This window comes from Giraffa tippelskirchi, chromosome 13, assembly GCF_054371585.1.
Source record: "Giraffa tippelskirchi isolate mGirTip1 chromosome 13, T2T-mGirTip1v1.2.pri, whole genome shotgun sequence".
Classification (NCBI taxonomy): Eukaryota; Metazoa; Chordata; class Mammalia; order Artiodactyla; family Giraffidae; genus Giraffa; species Giraffa tippelskirchi.
In genome coordinates, this window is record NC_137287.1 from 19975407 (window position 1) to 19993442 (window position 18036).

At 44.5% G+C, this 18036-nt stretch overlaps 1 protein-coding gene across 1 annotated transcript in view; it reads right to left on the reverse strand.

Annotated features, from left to right (window-relative positions):
• Window positions 1–18036, reverse strand: part of CACNG3 (calcium voltage-gated channel auxiliary subunit gamma 3) — a 99608-nt gene that overhangs the window by 14254 nt on the left and 67318 nt on the right. The gene's annotated exons all lie outside the window — the stretch shown is intronic.

Sequence of the window (18036 nt, forward strand, 5' to 3'; positions counted from 1 at the left end):
TCTTCCCAACCCAGGGATCGAACACATGTCTCCTGTGGCTCCTGCATTGTAGGCAGATTCTTTACTGCTGAGCCACCAGGGAAACCCAGTGTGTAGGCATATATGTGTGTATATATATATATATTTATATATAAAAGCTTATCTTCCCATTTTACAGATGAAACAACGGGCCAATAGCATTGTGCTTAGGGACTTCCCTGGTGGCCCAGTGGTTAAGAATCCACCTGGCAATGCAGAGGACTTGGGTTCGATCCCTGGTCAGGGGAACTAAGACCCCCCTCATGCTGTAACAAAGCCCCAAGGAGCCAAATAAATAAATATTTTTGGAGGGAGTGGGAGAGAGGCTCACGAGGGAGGGGATATACATTAATATATAGTTATGACTGATTTGAGTTGTTGTATGGCAGAAACCAACACAACATTGTAAAGCAATAATCTTCCAATTAAAAAACAAAACAACACTGTGCTTGCGCTCAAATGCAGAAGTGGTGAGCCAGAATGCAGTCAAGGTCTGCTGCCTCCTCAGTATGGACGCCAGGCACGGATTCGGAGTAACCCACTCTCCCTGATAGATAACACAGGATAGTCCCCTTTGACGATCCCCTTGCCTGGAACCACAGCTTGCTGGGCTCTGCTGTGCAGCTTACTCCTTCAGGAGGACAGAATTGTGCAGGTATATCCTGGGGAAATGACCGTCAACATTCTTTTTCCTTTTCTTCCTTCGCCATCAGCCTGAGTTAACTCATTGTAGGTGTTTGATAATCATTGTGGGTGTTTGTTAACTAGCCAATTAGCCAGTCTCTGGGGCAGTTAATGGCTCCGCCAGTTCTCATAAATGACAAACAATTTCAGAACCTCTCACCACAACACAGTGTGAAATTATGCCTTATTGTTCTTGTGTCTGCCCGTAGAGGTGAGGGACCAGGTGGTGTCGAGGACCATAGACAAGGCTTATATTCACACACAGCCGGGCTTATATTTTCAGAGTAGTTACTGTAAGAATTAAATAAGATCATATATGAAGATAAGATAATTTTTGCAAAGCTCTAGGCGCATCATTATAATGGCCGGCACCTTTAAAGTACTTCCAGTGCACAAGGCACAGAGCTGAAACCTACATTCTTCTCATTTACTCTTATCCACCACCCTAGGAAGTAGGGACTACTCACACTGACATTCAGTGATGAGCCAATGCAGGATCGCAGAGGAGAGAGAGTTGTCACAGCTGGCGAAGGGAAGAGACAATATTTGCATCTGGCTTTACCATTACACTATGTCTATTATTATCTGATAATAATAGGAGCACTATGCATTTAAAAAATTTATTTCTTTATTTATTTGGCCACACAGGATTTTAGTTGTGGCATGCAGGATCTAGTTCCCTGACCGGGAATCAAACCTGGGCCCCCTCCATTGGGAGCACAGAGTCTTAGCCACTGGACCACCAGGGAAGTCCCATGCCATGTATATTCTTAAAATTTTATTTCATTGAAGTGTGGTTTATTTACAATGTTCTGTTAGTTTCTGCTGTTCACCAAAATGATTCAGTTATACATATATATATAATTTTTCATATTTTTTCATGATGTCTTATTACAGGATATTAAATATAGTTCCCTTTGCTATACAGTAGAACTTTGTTGTTTATCCATTCTATATGTCTCAGTTTGCATCTGCTAATCCCAAACTCCCAACCCAACCCTCTCCCTACCACCCCCCCGACCTTGACCCTGGGCAACCACAAGTTTATTCTGTACGTCTGTGCATCTATTTCTGCTTCATGGAAATTCACTTATGTCATATTTTAGATTCCACATATAAGTAATATCATATGGTATTTGCCTTTCTCTTTCTGACTTACTTCACTTAGTATGATAATCTCTAGGTTCATCCATGTTGCTGTAAACAGCATTATTTCATCCTCTTTAATGGCTAAGTAACATCCCATTGTGTATACGTACCACATCCTCTTTATCCATTCCTCTGTTGATGGACATTTAGGTTGCTTCCTTGTCTTGAGGAGTGCCATGTATTTAACCCACACTACAAGTATGCTCCAAACCAGAGGCATTTCACAGAAAATGCAATGCAATATGAGCCCATTCTCTTGGTTCTGATTCTCCACTTACCAGGCAGAGAAGAAACTCAGAACCAAGAAGGGGAGTCTTGAAGAGAAAGCCTGAAGACTCAAAGAAATTCTTGGAAGAAGGACAAACTCAGAACTCCTTCCTTGATATTGAGAAAAGGCCTTCCTTTTTATTGTTTGGATTTGAGAGTTTCATCCACAGATTCCTGTTTGTTTTTAAGCCCCATCCCCTTCCACCTGGCTGGATAACAAATCAGAATAAGTCGCACACGTGAGGCACATGCCATTCTAAACACTTTACAGGTTTTATCCCCTCTAGCACTCAAGACAGCCTGGTGAGGTACCTGGTATTGTGAGCCCTATTCTACAGATGAGGAAATCTATAAAGTAGGTGATTTTCCCAAGGATACAGCTATAAGTGGCACACTCAAATGTAAGTCTTTCAGACTCCAAAGCCAAGTTCATAATCACTACTCAGAACTGCACTCTCTTCAACACATTTTAGAGTTGTAAGCAAAGCCCTTTGCCAGGTGGCTCTATGACCATTTCACGGTCCGTCCACTGTTATAAATCAGACCATAGGATGGTGGTTTTTCCATCCACTATGCTTTTTCCAGGATATACATCAGGGGCCACTGGGAAGGGCAAGAAGAGTGGCTGTGAGACCACCTACTAGTAGCTGTTTCACATTCTCCACAAAAGATTTCATAGGAAGGAAAAGTTCAGCTGAAGATTAAATGTGAAAACTACTGAAACAGACCAGTCAGAACCACGTGGGACTGGAGAACTGCACACATGCCCGCATCTGCCTGTGAAATGGGCCTTACCTAAGGTGGCTTAAGGCAGCCTGAAACTAGGACGCAGAGCCAGCAAACACCAGTGGCTCCTGGAGAAACGGTCAAGAATTTTAAGCGGTCTAAACCGTCACACCACCTGTTTTGTACAGCCTACGAGCTCAGGCTGTTTTTTGCATATGTAGATGTTGGAAAAATCAAAAGAAGAATGTTGTTTCATGACATATTAAAAAAAAAAAACTAAATGAAATTCAACTTTCAGTGTCTGTAAATAAAATCGTATTGAAACACAGCCATGCCCATTTGTTTATGGTTTTTGTGCCAAAATGGCAGAGCTGAGTAGTTGTGGTAGAGACAGCAAAGCCAAAATTATTGACTGTTTGCCTAAGGAGGCTTCCCAGGTGGTGCTAGTGGTAAAGAAGCCGCCTGCCAATGCGATGGCATAAGAGATGTGGGTTTGATCTCTGAGTTGGGAAGATCCCCTAGAGGAGGGCATGGCAACCCACTCCCGTATTCTTGCCTGAAGAATCCCATGGACAGAGAAGCCTGGTATGTTACAGTCCATGAGGTTGCAAATAGTCAGACGCAGACTGTGTACAAACCGGGGTGGGGGGGGAGGAGGCGGGGCGGGGCACAAATGTGGGAAACAAATAGGAATTTGGGCCTTCTTGGGGCTGGAGAACTTAATTCAAGCTGGTGCTTCTGAAGTAGATAATGTTCATCTAGGGCAAATATGGACTGCAGAATGTTCTGTTTGGTGTGTTTGTTTGTTTATGTTCAGTTTTTTACTTGTAGTATTTTATCGCATTTTGATTTCAAATTTCATTAATATTTTTAAATTAATTAATTTATTATTTTTGGCTGTGCTGGGTCGTATTTGCTGCATGCGGGCTTGCTCAAGGGCCTTCTCTAGTTGGGGAGACTTGGGGGTAGGTGGCTACTTTCTTTGCTGTGGCTTCTCTTGTTGCAGAACATGGGCTCTAGGGCACGTGGGCTTCAGGAGTTGTGGCTCCTGGGCTCTAGAGTGCAGGTTCAATGTCGTGACCCATGGGCTTAGTTGCTCCTGAGCATGTGGGATCGTCCCAGGCCAAGGATCGAACCCGTGTGCCCTGCACTGGCAGGTGGATTCTTTACCACTGGACCCCCAGGGAAGTCCTTTATATTTTTATAAGTTAAGTATATTGCTGCAATTTAAAATTCAGGATATGTCCCAGGAAAGTCTGATTTGCAGCTTCTCTTAAACAATGGGGCGCTCTGTCCCACATGTCCATGTGAAAACAATCCCCAGCAACTGGGCATCAGTAGCCCCTCCCTGCCTTTGGACTGGATGTGAGTTTTTCTAGTTGGCCAAACTCCCCACCCAGCTCTATGTCACTTGAGCTGCCTGTGGCGAATTACCTCTCCAAATCTCATTTTCTTCTTCTCCTACAAGACGAAGATAATCACAATAATAACTTCATGAGGTTGTCATGAGAATTAATTGAGGCTGTAATAGTAGTGCTGTACTCAGCAGTTTCTACAGAACTCTTTTAATCAGGCAGTGATGTAAGGCGCTTAGTATAGTTCCTGGCACATAGTAAGAACTCAATAAATTATAGCTATTCCTACCATTGGCTTGGGGAGGTATTTTAGGACCAGAAGAGACACATTGGTGCCATGATGAGATTTTAAAAAGCAATATAAAAGGAAAGGGAATCAAGAATTTCCCTGAGGAAGACTCCACACTGAAAATGAAGCTGCTGGCACCGTAAGTCATACACTCATCAAAAAGTGAACTTGGCCATTCTTACAAGTAGCATATTGTCAGCTCCCAGAAATAACCACTGTTTAGCATTTCTGTATGTTTCCTTCCAGCCTTCTCCCTGCACCCCCCAGGCTGTAACATACAAATAGTTTCTTAAAAATCAAGATTTTGCTGTTCTTATTCTCACTTATATTTTCTTGTCAGTATTTCCCCACATCAGTAAAATCTAAGGAAAACAAAGGATGGGATTGGACTTGCCCATGAATTGCAGAGGATGGAGTCAAGAGAGATGCTGGAAACAGGTACCCTGCAAGGCTGAAGTCAGGATACAGAGATAAGCACTGTCCTAATACAGCTGAGGCTAAGACACTGGGGCTGAGAGAAGCAGAAACCAGGAATGTGGTACAGCAGGAGAGGGCTCAGTGATGGTTGGTCTAGGAGACAGATCCAGTGGTTACAGTTGAGAGGTGATGGGAAGCCCAAGCAGTGCGCATAGGAAGCTAGGCTGTGAGAACTCACAGACCTCAGGACCCCAAAATGAGGTTTGGAGTGACAGGGAGAACCAAGAGAGATTACCTGAAGTGTTGAAGTGTAATTACAGGGATTGGATTTGGGGTGACAACAGCCTCGTCCTGCAGAGAAGTTTACACTAATGGCTCATCTCTGGCTCCGACAATAGAAGAATACTTCTTTCCTATGAGGAAGGCCCCTCCTTTAAACCAACAATCCTTCTCAAAGGTCAAACCCTAGAAATAGTCCCATGACAATCAAGAATGAGATATGAATGCCCACAATTGCCTCTGTTACATACCATGGTTCTACAAGCTCCAGTACGAGAAGAAATAAAGCAGAATTAGGAGTTATACACAATAAAAAATAGGGTAAAATTATCATTTCTTTCCAGGTGATCGAATAGTCTATTTGGTAATGGAAGCTGGAGGCAATTTGCTATGAAAAAAATAGTAGAATGAATGAAAGAAGTCAGGAAGGTGGCTCCCGGTAAGATATTAAACCATGAAACAAAGCTGTAATAATTAAGTCATTGTGGTACTGACACTGACAGAGTACATTTATTAGGATATTTTTTCAAAGCAGAGAAATGTTACAAAGAAAATAAGAAGCAATCCATTATTCCGTATTCAGATAACCCCTGCTAAACTAAAAGAATATATGTATGTAGTTAGAAAATTCAAACAGTATACATAGAAAAGGCATAAGATTAAAGTAAAAGCGCTTCCTTCATCACCAAAAATTCTCTCACTTGATAACTTCGTAGAGTGATTTTTGTTAACTGAATGTTGAATGAAATCATGTCTAAACTGAGATCTGAAGGTTAATTAAAAGTTAATCAGAGTAAGGGAGGTGTGTGGCTCCAGGCAGAGTGGAATAACATGTGAGATGATGAGAGGGAGTGAGTGAAAGAAAAACTCATTTGGGTCCTCGGAGTAATTCAGGGTGTTAAGAGGATCAATGGTGGCTGGTCTGGGAGACAGATCCAGTAGCCACTGGTGACAGGTGATGGATACCTGGGGTAGGGCAGGCATGAGAACTGGGCTGTGAAGATTGATTACTTCAACCTCCTCCTCCCTCCCTCCTTACTTTCCTTCTTTCCATCCTTCCCCCAAATTTATCAAACACCCACAGTGTACCAGAGCTGTTTTAAGTCCTAGGAAGTGACTAGTGGCCAAGACAGAGAAGATTCTGGTCCTCAGAATTTATATCCTCATTGGAAAAGAGTCTATAGACTATTCAATAAAAGAGCAAGATAACTTTGCTTTAAAGGAATCCTAAAGGATGATATGATGGTGGGGGAGATCATTGGCAACTTGGGGCAGGGTGGTCCAGGGGAACATATGAGCACATACTGAGTACAGAGAAGGAGTCAGTGGTGTGAAGAGCCCAAGAAAGGGCTTTCCAGGCCAAGGGCTGTGCAAGTACCAAGGCTCTGGGGTTGGGAATGAACTTGGGGAACAGAAAGGAGGTCGATGGGTGGAAGAAGGCTTCTTGTGGGGGTGTTACTGGGTCCATCAGCTGCCCTTCAAGCTGTCCCTTCAGCACTGAGGTCTATGGACTATCTCGGAGGTTGGGTTGCACAAGGACCAAGGTCATCTCTTCCTTAGGGTTGGGGTAACCTAAAGGATCTACATGACCTTGAGGGGCTTCCAGACATGCAAGGGAGGCAGCCAGGCTGGGGAGGGAGCCCAGAAAATGGGATGTTTGTGTTTTTAACTCATAAAGCCCTTGTCACATATCTCCAGGGAAAGTGGTATTTCCACGTTCCCTGGCTCAGCCTCCATCCTGAGTATTTCCTTTCAAATCTGAGTACCGTGGGCACCCAGCCTGATCTTGGGAAATGGCCATCAACAATCGTGAAGTGGGGATTAGGCTGCTTTGCTTAGAATTCCTTTTTTTTTCAGGTTTTTTAAAACTGAAGCGTAGTTGATTTACAACACTATGTTAGTGTACACACACACACACACACACACACACACATATCCATATTTCTCAGATTCTTTTCCCTTGTAGGTTATTACAAAATATTGAGTTTACTTTCCTGGAATTTTTACAAACAAGTCAGATTCTTGTAATTTGGAGAAATAAAGGCTGTACTCTCTAAGAGATGGGAATACCAGACCACCTTACCTGCTTCCTGAGAAACCTGTATGCAGGTCAAGAAGCAACAGTTAGAACTGGACATGGAACAATGGACTAGTTCCAAATTACTCCCTTGATGTGAGTAAATCAAGGCTGTATATTGTCACCCTGCTTATTTAACTTATATGCAGTGTACATCATGTGAAATGCTGGGTTGGATGAAACACAAGCTGGAATCAAGATTGCTGGGAGAAATACCAATAATCTCAGATATGAGGATGAGATTGGCACAAAGGGAAGAGACACTAAAGAGCCTCTTGACGAAAGTGAAAGAGTGAAAAAGTTGGCTTAAAACTCAACATTCAAAAAACAAAGATCATAGCATCCGATCCCATCACTTCATGGCAAATAGATGGGGAAACAATGGAAACAGTGACAGACTTTATGTTCTTGTGCTCCAAAATCACTATGGCCAGTGACTGCAGCCATAAAATTAAAAGACGCTTGCTCCTTAGAAAAAAAACTATGATGAACTTAGCATATTAAAAGGCAGAGACATCACTTTGCCAACAAAGGTTCACATAGTCAAAGTTATGGTTTTTCCAATAGTCACATATGGATGTGAGCGTTGGACCATAAAGAAGGCTGAGCAACAAAGAATTGATGCTTTCAAATTGTGGTGCTGGAGAAGACTTTTGAGAGTTCCTTGGATTGCAAGGAGATCCAACCAGTCAATCCTAAGGGAAATCAATCCTGAATATGCATTGGAAGGATTGATGCTAAAGCTCCAATACTTTGGATCACCTGATACGAAGAACCGACTCACTGGAAAAGACCCTTATGCTGGGAAAGATTGGGGGCAGGAAGAGAAGAGGGTGACAGAAAACGAGATGGTTGGATGGCATCACCGATGGACATGAGTTCGAGCAAAACCCAGGAGATAGTGAAGGACAGGAAAGCCTGGCATCCATGGGGTCACAAAGAGTCAGACACGACTGAGCAACTGAACAGCAACCTCTTCAGCAGGTACATATTTGATCTAGAAAGAGGTTGTCCAGTGGCACAGTCATAGGAACAAAGCTTTGGAACCCCCAGGCCTGAGTTCAAATCTCTGTTCCACCACTTACCAACTCACTGGTTGAGCGACCTTGGATGAGTTATTTATTCCACTGAGCCTCAGTCTCCTGTGAAAAAACAATAATCTGCAAATAACTTCTCAAAGAAATTAATCTATTACCTGCTGTTTGTCTAGATGTGCCCTGTGCCATGCATCAAGTTAAGGGATTTTTGTGTAGTGCATGCAACCCCATGAAGCAGGCACTCCTGCTGTCCATAGACTGGAGTGAGGAGAGTGGATTCTGGAGCCAGACTGCCTGACTGTGAGTGCTGGCTGTGTTACAAGTTACTGAACTTACGTGTATCTCAGTTTCCTGTCTGTAAACTGAGAATACTGGTGGTATATAGCTCGTGGGGTTTAATGAGGATTAAAAGAGTTAATATTTGTCTAGAGCTTTAGAGCGACGGTTACTATTATGTGTGTGTTAATCCAATCAACCCATTTATAGACAGGAAAGCCAAGGTCTGTCTAACTTCAAAGCCTGAGGTCTTAGCAAAATCCCCTAAAAGGTACTAACATAGTGCTGAGCCCCAAGAAGACCGTTAACAAAGGACAGCTGCTGGGACTTCCCTGGCAGTCCAGTGGTTTAGGCTTGAAGCTTCCAATGCAGGGGACTCAGGTTCAATTCCTGGTTGGGGAACTAAGATCCTGCATGCCACATGGTGTGACTCCCATTGCATCCCCCCCCCAAAAAAAAAACCCAAACCAAGGGACAGCTATTAATGTTGTTACTAACTATTTGGGGCATGGGGGGAGAGGAAGCCATGGGGAAGCTGGAGATCATGTCTCCTCCCTGCCACCCTCACATGGACATGTCTATACATGCACAGACCTGAGTGTGGGCGTGTGCACACGTGTGATCCCACATAGAGATGAGCCAGGCAGGAAGCCTGAGGAGCCGTCACACCCCAGCAGGAACAAGCCTAGACTGCCGGCTGCACCAAGTTTGGGCAAGGGCCTGACAGAGCTTTTCTGGGTCAGCTAAAGACAGCTCTGGTTTCAGTGTTTTTGGCTTCAAGACGGGAAATACCAAACCCAGAGCAGAAAGACCAGGGGAAGTGAGAGAGTCATTCAAAGCAACCATCCTTTTTTCAAGTTTGCAGCCCTGAAGGGAGACCCTGAATGGAGGGCAGTTGTCCCCAGGATGTCCATCCTCTGAAGGGAGGAGATAAGACTGGCAGAGTCTCTCAGTGGTCTTTAGGCGGGTCCCCCACCATCCACCTCTTGTGGACTGTGAGCAGCCCATGTTGATAGTCCTGGGGCAGAATTTGGTGGCCGTGGCACCATCCGACCTGACAAAGGATTACTTCTGAGCAGTCTCTGGATAGTGACCATGTGCTCAGGGTGAGGGGGGATGCTCCTAGCCAGCCCCACCCAGCCCAGCATCAGTGCCCAGAACCTGGTCCAGCCCAGAAAGACAGCCAAGCCAGTGCCTGGACCTTGGCACCCTTTCCATTTGGCTGCTGCAGCCACACGTCAGGGCCCCAAACTCCAGCTCAGAATGAAAACCGAGGCTCACTCGAGACAATCTGGGTCCAGTGGTATAGGTCTTTTGTTAAGTGCTCATTGTGATGAATCTGCCTTGAGAAATCAGGAAAGAAGAACAAACATCAACTTTGTGCCCCAAAAGTACTTGTGTTAAGAAACCAAAATCACCACCTGATGGTAAGGATACTTGGGTTCCTGGTATGAAAGCAGATCTTTATTACAGAGGATAAGGGTACCTTGAAACGGTGCTTCCCAACATGGGAGGCACATGGGGATTTCAGGGGCTGCGGGCACAGCTGGAAAATACTGATCTCGATTCTACCTCTGAAGAGTCTTACTTAATGAGCCTGGACATCTGGAGTTTGCAAAGCTGCCCAGATGAGTATAACTGATCAACTAAGGTTGAGACTCATAGCCTTCAGGGGAGCTCACTTAAGAATAGGGACCAGGACTTTCCTGGTGGTCCAGTGGTTAAGAACCTGCCTTGCAATGCAAGGGATGTAAGTTCACTCCCTGGTCCAGGAAGATCCCACGTGCCCCGGGGCCACTAAGCCTGTGTGCCACAACTACTGAAGCACGCACACACGAGCTCCCGCGCTCTGCAGCAAGAGAAGTCACCACAATGAGAAGCCCACGCACCGCAACAAAGAGTAGTCCCCAATCACCGCAACTAGAGAAAGCCTGCAAGCAGCAGTGAAGACCCAGAGCTGCCAAAAATAAATAAATGAAAATAGGGACTGTTATTTCATAGCAAATAATAAAATTCAAGGTTGTTCTTCCAACCTTATCTTGAAAATAGAACCATCACTTATGAGACTATGTTTATTTTGTCTTATCTTTTCTAACTACACACTAGGATGAACCCAAAGTCAGTTATGTGGATGTTTGGTGGGAGGGGTCATCCTTTGTCTGATAAAATCGCATGATGGTGCAATACAAAATCCTTCACTTTCCCAGCTGGATTATAAAGTCTGACTTTCAGAGCTGGATCATAAAGTGGGTCATTTTTTGCAAAAAATGTTTGAGCATGTCATCATTTTCTCAAGGGCTCTTCTTAATCCTTTGATATTCAAATGGCTGGGATGCACCTATCACATCACCACTCTTGTCGGTTTTCTCTTCTCCCGTTGTTAACTGGTGCCCTTCTGCTGGGCTCTTGGTCACCCTTTGCTGGCATGTCACCCTATGCCACCGAATCCCCAGCATCCCTCACATCCATTTCAGGAAGTCCTGACTATGCTGCGAGACACCCATTCTCACTTTGCAGTCATTTTTGCCTCCTATTTGCGTTGTTTGGTCACATGTTGACATGAGCTGGCAGTCAGAGAGAGGCTGCCTGGGCACGACCATGAACCGCAGGGTATTCAACGGGGGTGCAGTGGGATGGGGTTGGGGTGTGTTTGAGCAGAGATTGATTTTATGAATGGTCAGGTCAGGTATTCACAGTAAGATGGAGTTTGCTGGCTCATTCGTGCAGCCTCGCATGTGCAGGATATGGATAATGAATTCGTCGATAATGAGGACCCGGAACTAAACTTGGTGTCTTTGAGCAAGACGCAGCACTTGGGGGTACAGCAATTATGGCTCATGGCTCCTAATGGGAATGAGTGAATTAAGGAGAAATAAACAGGCTCTTCTGAGGCTCCTGAACTGCTGTCGGTGCACATCCAGATTCAGTCTTTTGTTCAACAGATGTCTGCCAAGGTGCCTGGTTTGCATTAAGCTGTGTCCTGGGTGTACCGGATTCATCAGTGAATGAAACAGACTAGGTTCCGGAGCTCAAGGCTGTTATAGCCTAGTGTGGAGGGACCAACAGTGAATGAATAAATCAACAAAACAAAAGTTTCTGTAAAAATGGAAAAGGCGATTTCAAATAGTGATAAATGCCATGAAAATAATTCCCAGAGAGAGAGAGTGTGTGTGTCTTGGGAGGAGAGGGAGAGAATCATAAGATTGGGTGGACAGGGAATTCTTCTCTGCGAAGATGACCTGAGTGACAAGATTTGAAGATGTGAGGGAAGAACTTTCTAGGAAGAGGGCACCCCAAGTGCAAAGGCCCCAGGGCAGGGTAGTATGGAGCGTGTTTCTGGAATCGAGGGAAGTGCAGGGAGCAGAGTGAGTAAGGGGGAGACAGGATAAGACCAGGTCCACGAAGGAGCCAGAGGATGGAGTCCCTTTGAGGTCAGGGCTGGGAGCTGGAGAGGTGTGTGGTCTGTGCTTCTGGAGGGCTTTACATACATGAGAAACACGATCTGATTTATAGTTTTAGAAGATCTCTTAGAAGGCGGCAGGGGCTTGCAGAGGAGCAGGAAGGGAAAAGCATCATCAGAGGAATCATTGAAAGCTATCGTGAAACTTCTGAAGAAGTAACTGGTGATAGGGGAGGAACAGTGGTCCAGCCAGAGTCCAGCCACGTCCACCCGGAGAGAGATGCCTGATCAAGTGAATGTCCTGCCTTAGAACCAAGTGCAGGAAGCTGAGCTCAGAGCAGGGGCCTGTGGTGCTGTCTGTCCTTCTCTAGGTCTGATTAATTTCTGTAGAGCCTGGCATTGGGCATTTTGCTTGATTAGCCCCTTTGCTGGGTTTGGGGTAAAATCTTTTCCTGGTCTTTAATTATTTGGTTAATTGCAGGCCCAACTGGAACACCATTCTAACCCAAAGCCTGGGTCCTAGCCGGTTCTGAAGTGCGGAGTCAAGAGCCTGGCCCATCCTAGCCAAGACAGCAGTTCTCACCAGTTCTGTGTTCTGAATGCCCAGTTCAGCACCTGGAACTTCACCAGCACTGGTGTAGAACACCTAGTTCTGCCAAGTAGGCAGAATAAGCCATGTGTTTGGGGGTACCAGGAAAGCAGGGGTAAAAAGAGAGAGAGAAAAAAATGAGAATGGAAATTAATTGATGTTTGACTTTTACAAAATATCATTAAAATAGCCAAATAATTGATGCTTTTGAATTGTGGTGCTGGAGAAGGCTCTTGAGAGTTCCTTGGACAACACAGACCAAACCAGCCAATCCTAAAGGAAATCAGTCCTGAATATTCATTGGAAGGATTGATGTTAAGGAAGCTTCAGTACTTTGGCCAGCTGAAGAGATGACTCACTGGAAAAGACCCTGATGCTGGGAAAGATTGAGGGCAAGAGGAGAAGGGGGTGACAGAGCATGACATGGTTGGATGGCATCACCGACTCAATGGACATGAGTTCGAGCAGACTCTGGGAGATAGTGAAGGACAGGGAAGCTGGTGCGCTGCAGTTCATGGGGTCACAGAGTCCGACACGACTTAGTGACTGAAAAACAACAAAATTAAAATAGCATGGAAAAAATCCTGAAATGTGTTGTCCTTCCTTATTTAACAGCTTAGTATTATTATTTTAATATCAGATTATCTATGAGGGTGGGGGTGATCCCCATAATCATTTTAGTGAAAAATCATCTTAATCTCACCTTGGCAAGCATTGGCAGGAGTCAAAGAACCCATCAGTTTCCAGACCAAACAGATGGCCATGGCAGAGGTTCTGGGGAAAACTCTTTTTCTCTGGATTCCTGGAAAAGCTGGGCATATCCACATGTGAATCACCTGGGCTCTTGTTAGGAAAAAGAGAAGTGCACTCTTGGGCTCTCTACACAAGGCAGTGAGTTAGGGAGAGTCTGAGAAACTGCTTGTTAGCAGGCTCTTGCAGGATTCCGAAGCTCACCAGAGTCTGAGCCAGCCAGACACACGATCGCTGTCACACACACAAAGGACTTGACCTCTGTGGTTTGTGAGACCTTGACTGTGGAGCAGGTCCAGATAGGGTTTTTGAGGGTTTGTGGAAAGCAATTCCCTCTTACAAGGTTGAGGTTGAGGCCATACAAGTGTTTTTTCTTTTTTTTCAACATGGGAGCAACACACAGCCCTGAGCCCCTACCCTGAGCGGGGAGCTCAGGGCAGCTGATCCCTTGAACTTGGCCTCCGCATTCCCAGGTGCTAGCACTTCCCAAGGGCAGCGCCACGCAGGATCACAGAGACACACTGGCAGACTTGAGAGACATCCACTGTGCAACTTGGAACTTACTCCTGGCTTCCTGCATGTGTTCTTTAACACATGTAAACAGCATGTAAATGGCACACTTACAGTGTAACGGGGGGAGGTGTGAGGCTCAAAAAGTTATTGTTATTTTTTCAATAGATTGTACTTTTTAGAGCAGTATTAGGTTCAGAGCAAAATTGAGAGGAAAGTCCAGAGATTTCCGATATGCTCCTGCCCCACACACTCATTACCTTCCCTTTATCTGCGTCCCCCACCAGAATGGTACCTTCGTTATAACCGATGACACAGGCGTTACACTGTGTAACCCACACTGACACATCGTTACCACTCAAATTCAGAGTTTACATTCTATGTCACTCTTGATGTTGTATATTCTTTGGGTTTGGACAAATATGTAACAGTATGTATACAGTATGTATATAGTATCACACAGAGTAGTTTTCACTGCCTTAAAAAATCCTCTGTGCCAGTGAAGTAAGTCAGAAAGAGAAGCACCAATACCATTTATTAACGCATACATATGGAATTTAGAAAGGCAGTAACGATGATCCTATATGCAAGGCACCAAAGGAGACACAGATGTAAAGAACACACTTTTGGACTATGTGAGAGAAGGCGAGGGTGGGATGACTTGAGAGGATAGCATTGAAACATGTATATTACCATATGTGAAACAGAAGACCAGTGCAAGTTCGACGCATGACTCAGGGCCCTCAAAGCTGGTCCTCTGAGACAACCCAGAGGGATGGGGTGGGGAGGGAGGTGGGAGGGGGTTCAGGATGTGGGGACACATGTGCACCCGTGGGTGATTCATGTCGCTGTATGGCAAAAAACCACCACAATATTTTAAAGAAATTATCCTCCAATTAAAATAAATTAATTAATTTAAAAAATCCTCTGCGCTTCACCTATTCATCCAACTCTCTCCTGACCCCTGCCAACCACTTTCCCTTTTACTGTCTCCTTTGGTTGTGCCTTTTCCAATGTCGTATAGTTGGAATGTCATATAGTTTCTTTCACTTAGCAATATGCATTTAAGATTCCTCCATGTCAGTCCCAATCTCCCAATTTATCCCACCCCCTACATTATTATGTATAAAATAGGTAACTAATGAGAACCTATTGGATTGCACAGGGGGAAATAAAAAGAAGATACAGTCTGTTTGTAGGACATATGTTAAGTTAACCTTAAAAGTGCATTCCAATATACTTTAGGTGCAGACAAATACTGCTTGACGAGGTACCTTGAATAGTCAAATTTGTGGAATTTGACAGGTATATATGTATGACCGAGTCACTCTGCTGCGTATCTGAAATGATCACACCATTGTTAATCAGTTATACTCTAATATAAAATAAAAAGTTAAAAAAAGAAAGCACATTGGTAGATGCCAGGGACCAGGGGATGGGGAAGGGGGAATGGGGAATTAGTGTTTAATGGGGACAGAGTTTCAGCTTAGGAAGATGAAAAATTCAGGAGATGGATGATAGTGAGAGAGGTACAACAATGTGAATGTAATTAGTGCCACTGAACTGTACAGTCACATGTGGTTAAAACAGTGTGTTTCATATTAGGTGACTTTTACCACAACAAAAAATTTTTTTAAAAGGTTCATCCATGCCTTTTCATGGCTTCATAGCTTTTTTCTCTCTACTGAACAAGATTCCATTGTTAAGATGTGCGACAGTTTATTTATCCACTCATACGAAAAGCCCATGGACAGAGGAGCCTGGTAGGCTGCAGTCCATGGGGTCGCTAGGAGTCAGACACGACTGAGCGACTTCACTTTCACTTTTCACTTTCATGCATTGGAGAGGGCAATGGCAACCCACTCCAGTGTTCTTTCCTGGAGAATCCCAGGGACAGGGGAGCCTGGTGGGCTGCCGTCTATGGGGTCGCACAGAGTCGGACACAACTGAAGCGACTTAGCAGCAACAGCAGCATACTGAAGGATGGGTTTCCTAGGTGGCCCTAGAGGTAAAGAATCCACCGCCCAGTGCAGGAGATGTAAGAGACATGGATTCTATACCTAGGTCGAGAAGATCTCCTGGAAGAGAGCATGGCAACCCACTCCAGTATTCTTGCCTGGAGAATCTCATGGACAGGAGAACCTGGTGGGCTACAGTCCATGCGTGGCACAGAGTCGGACGTGACATGCATGCATGCATACTGAAGGACATGGTTGCTTCCAGGTTTTTGGCAGTTGTGAACATGGTTGCTATAAATATCCATGTGTAGGTTGCTGTGTAGATATAAATACCAAGGAGTATTTGGATAAATACCAAGTTATATGATTGCTGGATTGCATGGTTAAGTGTATATTTACTCTGTAAGAAAGCACCAAACTGTCCTCCAAAGTAGCTGTTCCATTTTGCATTCTCACCAGCAATGCTTCCCAGGTGGTTCTAGTGGTAAAGAACCCACCTGCCAATGCAGGTAAATGTAAACAGACAAAAGTTTGATTCCTAGGTTGGGAAGATCCACTGGAGGAGAGCATGGCAACCCACTAATCCCGTGGACAGAGAAGCCTGGAGGGCAATAGTCCATAGGGTTGCAGAGAGCTGGGCATGACTGAAGCGACTTAGCACAGCACAGAAGCAATGCATGACAGTTTCTGCTGCTCACCCGCTTTTGGTGGTGTCAGCATTTTGGATTTCAGCCAGTCTATTAGGTGCTTGGTGGTATCTCATTGTTTCAATTTGAGTTTAGTGATACGTTTGTTATAGTTTTTGGCCCATTTTAAAATCAGGCTCTTTGTTTTTTTAATGTTGGTCTTTAAGAGTTCTGTTTTTATTTTTTATTTATTTTAATAAATTTATTTATTTTAGTTGGAGGCTAATTACTTTACAATATTGTAGTGGTTTTTGCCATACATTGACATGAATCAGCCATGGGTTTACACGTGTTCCCCATCCTCAACCCCCCTCCCACCTCCCTCCCTATCCCATCCCTCTGGGTCATCCCATTGCCCCAGCCCGGAGCCCATTATACAGAGTGAAGTGAGCTAGAAAGAAAAATACCAATACAGTATACTAATGCATATATATGGAATTTGAAAGATGGTAATGATAACCCTATATGCGAGACAGAATAAGAGACACAGATGCATAGAACAGTCTTATGGACTCTAAGGGAGAAGGTGAGAATGGGACGTTCAAAGAGTTCTGTTTTTAAATTAATTAATTGAAGGATAATTACTTTACAACATTGTGGTTTTTGCCGTACACTGACATGACTCAGTCATGGGTGCACATGTGTCCCTCGCATCCTGAACCTCCCTCCCACCTCCTTCTCCACCCTATCTCTCTGGGTTGTCCCAGAGCACCAGCTTTGAGCATCCTGATTCATGCATCGAACTTGCACTGGTCATCTAATTAACATATGGTAATATACATGTTTCAAGAGTTCTTCATATATTTTGGGTAACAGCCCTTTATCAGATGAGTCTTTGGCAGATATTTTCTCCCAGTCTGTGGCTTATCATCTCATTTTCTTGACATCATCTTTACAAAAGGCTGTTTTTTCAACACTAATTTGGCATTTTCTTCATTAAATAAATAATCTAGAAAAGTCTATGTGCATGTGTGCTAAGTTGCTTCAGTCTTGTCTGACTCTATAGGACCCCATGGACTGTAGCTCTGCAGACTCCTCTGTCCCTGGGATTCTCCAGGCAAGAATACTAGAGTAGGTGGCCATGCCCTCCTCCAGGGGATCTTGCCAACCCAGGGATGGAATCCAGGTCTCTTAAGTCTCCTGCATTGGCAGGCGGATTCTTTACCACTAGTGTCACCTGGGAAGCCCTCCAGAAAAGTTTTTTTTTTATATATAAAGTGACATATTTTAATTCTTGAGGGACCTGGACTCAGATTTCCACCCCCTGCAATCTCTGAGAACACTTTGCAGGATCAAACCCACAAACCTGGAGTCTATGTAGAAACCGTCCATGTAGAAATCTACACTTTTTGACATTTTGTGCCATTCTGACTCCACTAACCTGAGAAGGGGGAGAGAGAGTCTCCTGCATCTGTTTCCAGCTACCCTGAACTGCTCGGTTCAACCTTCACTGGGCAACTCTGCCCAGCGCGAGCAGATCTGCTCCCAGCAAATCCATCCTGGGCCCTGACATTTATCCAGCATCTCTAACTCTCTTCTAGTCATTAAGCATGGGTGGTTGCCACGGCA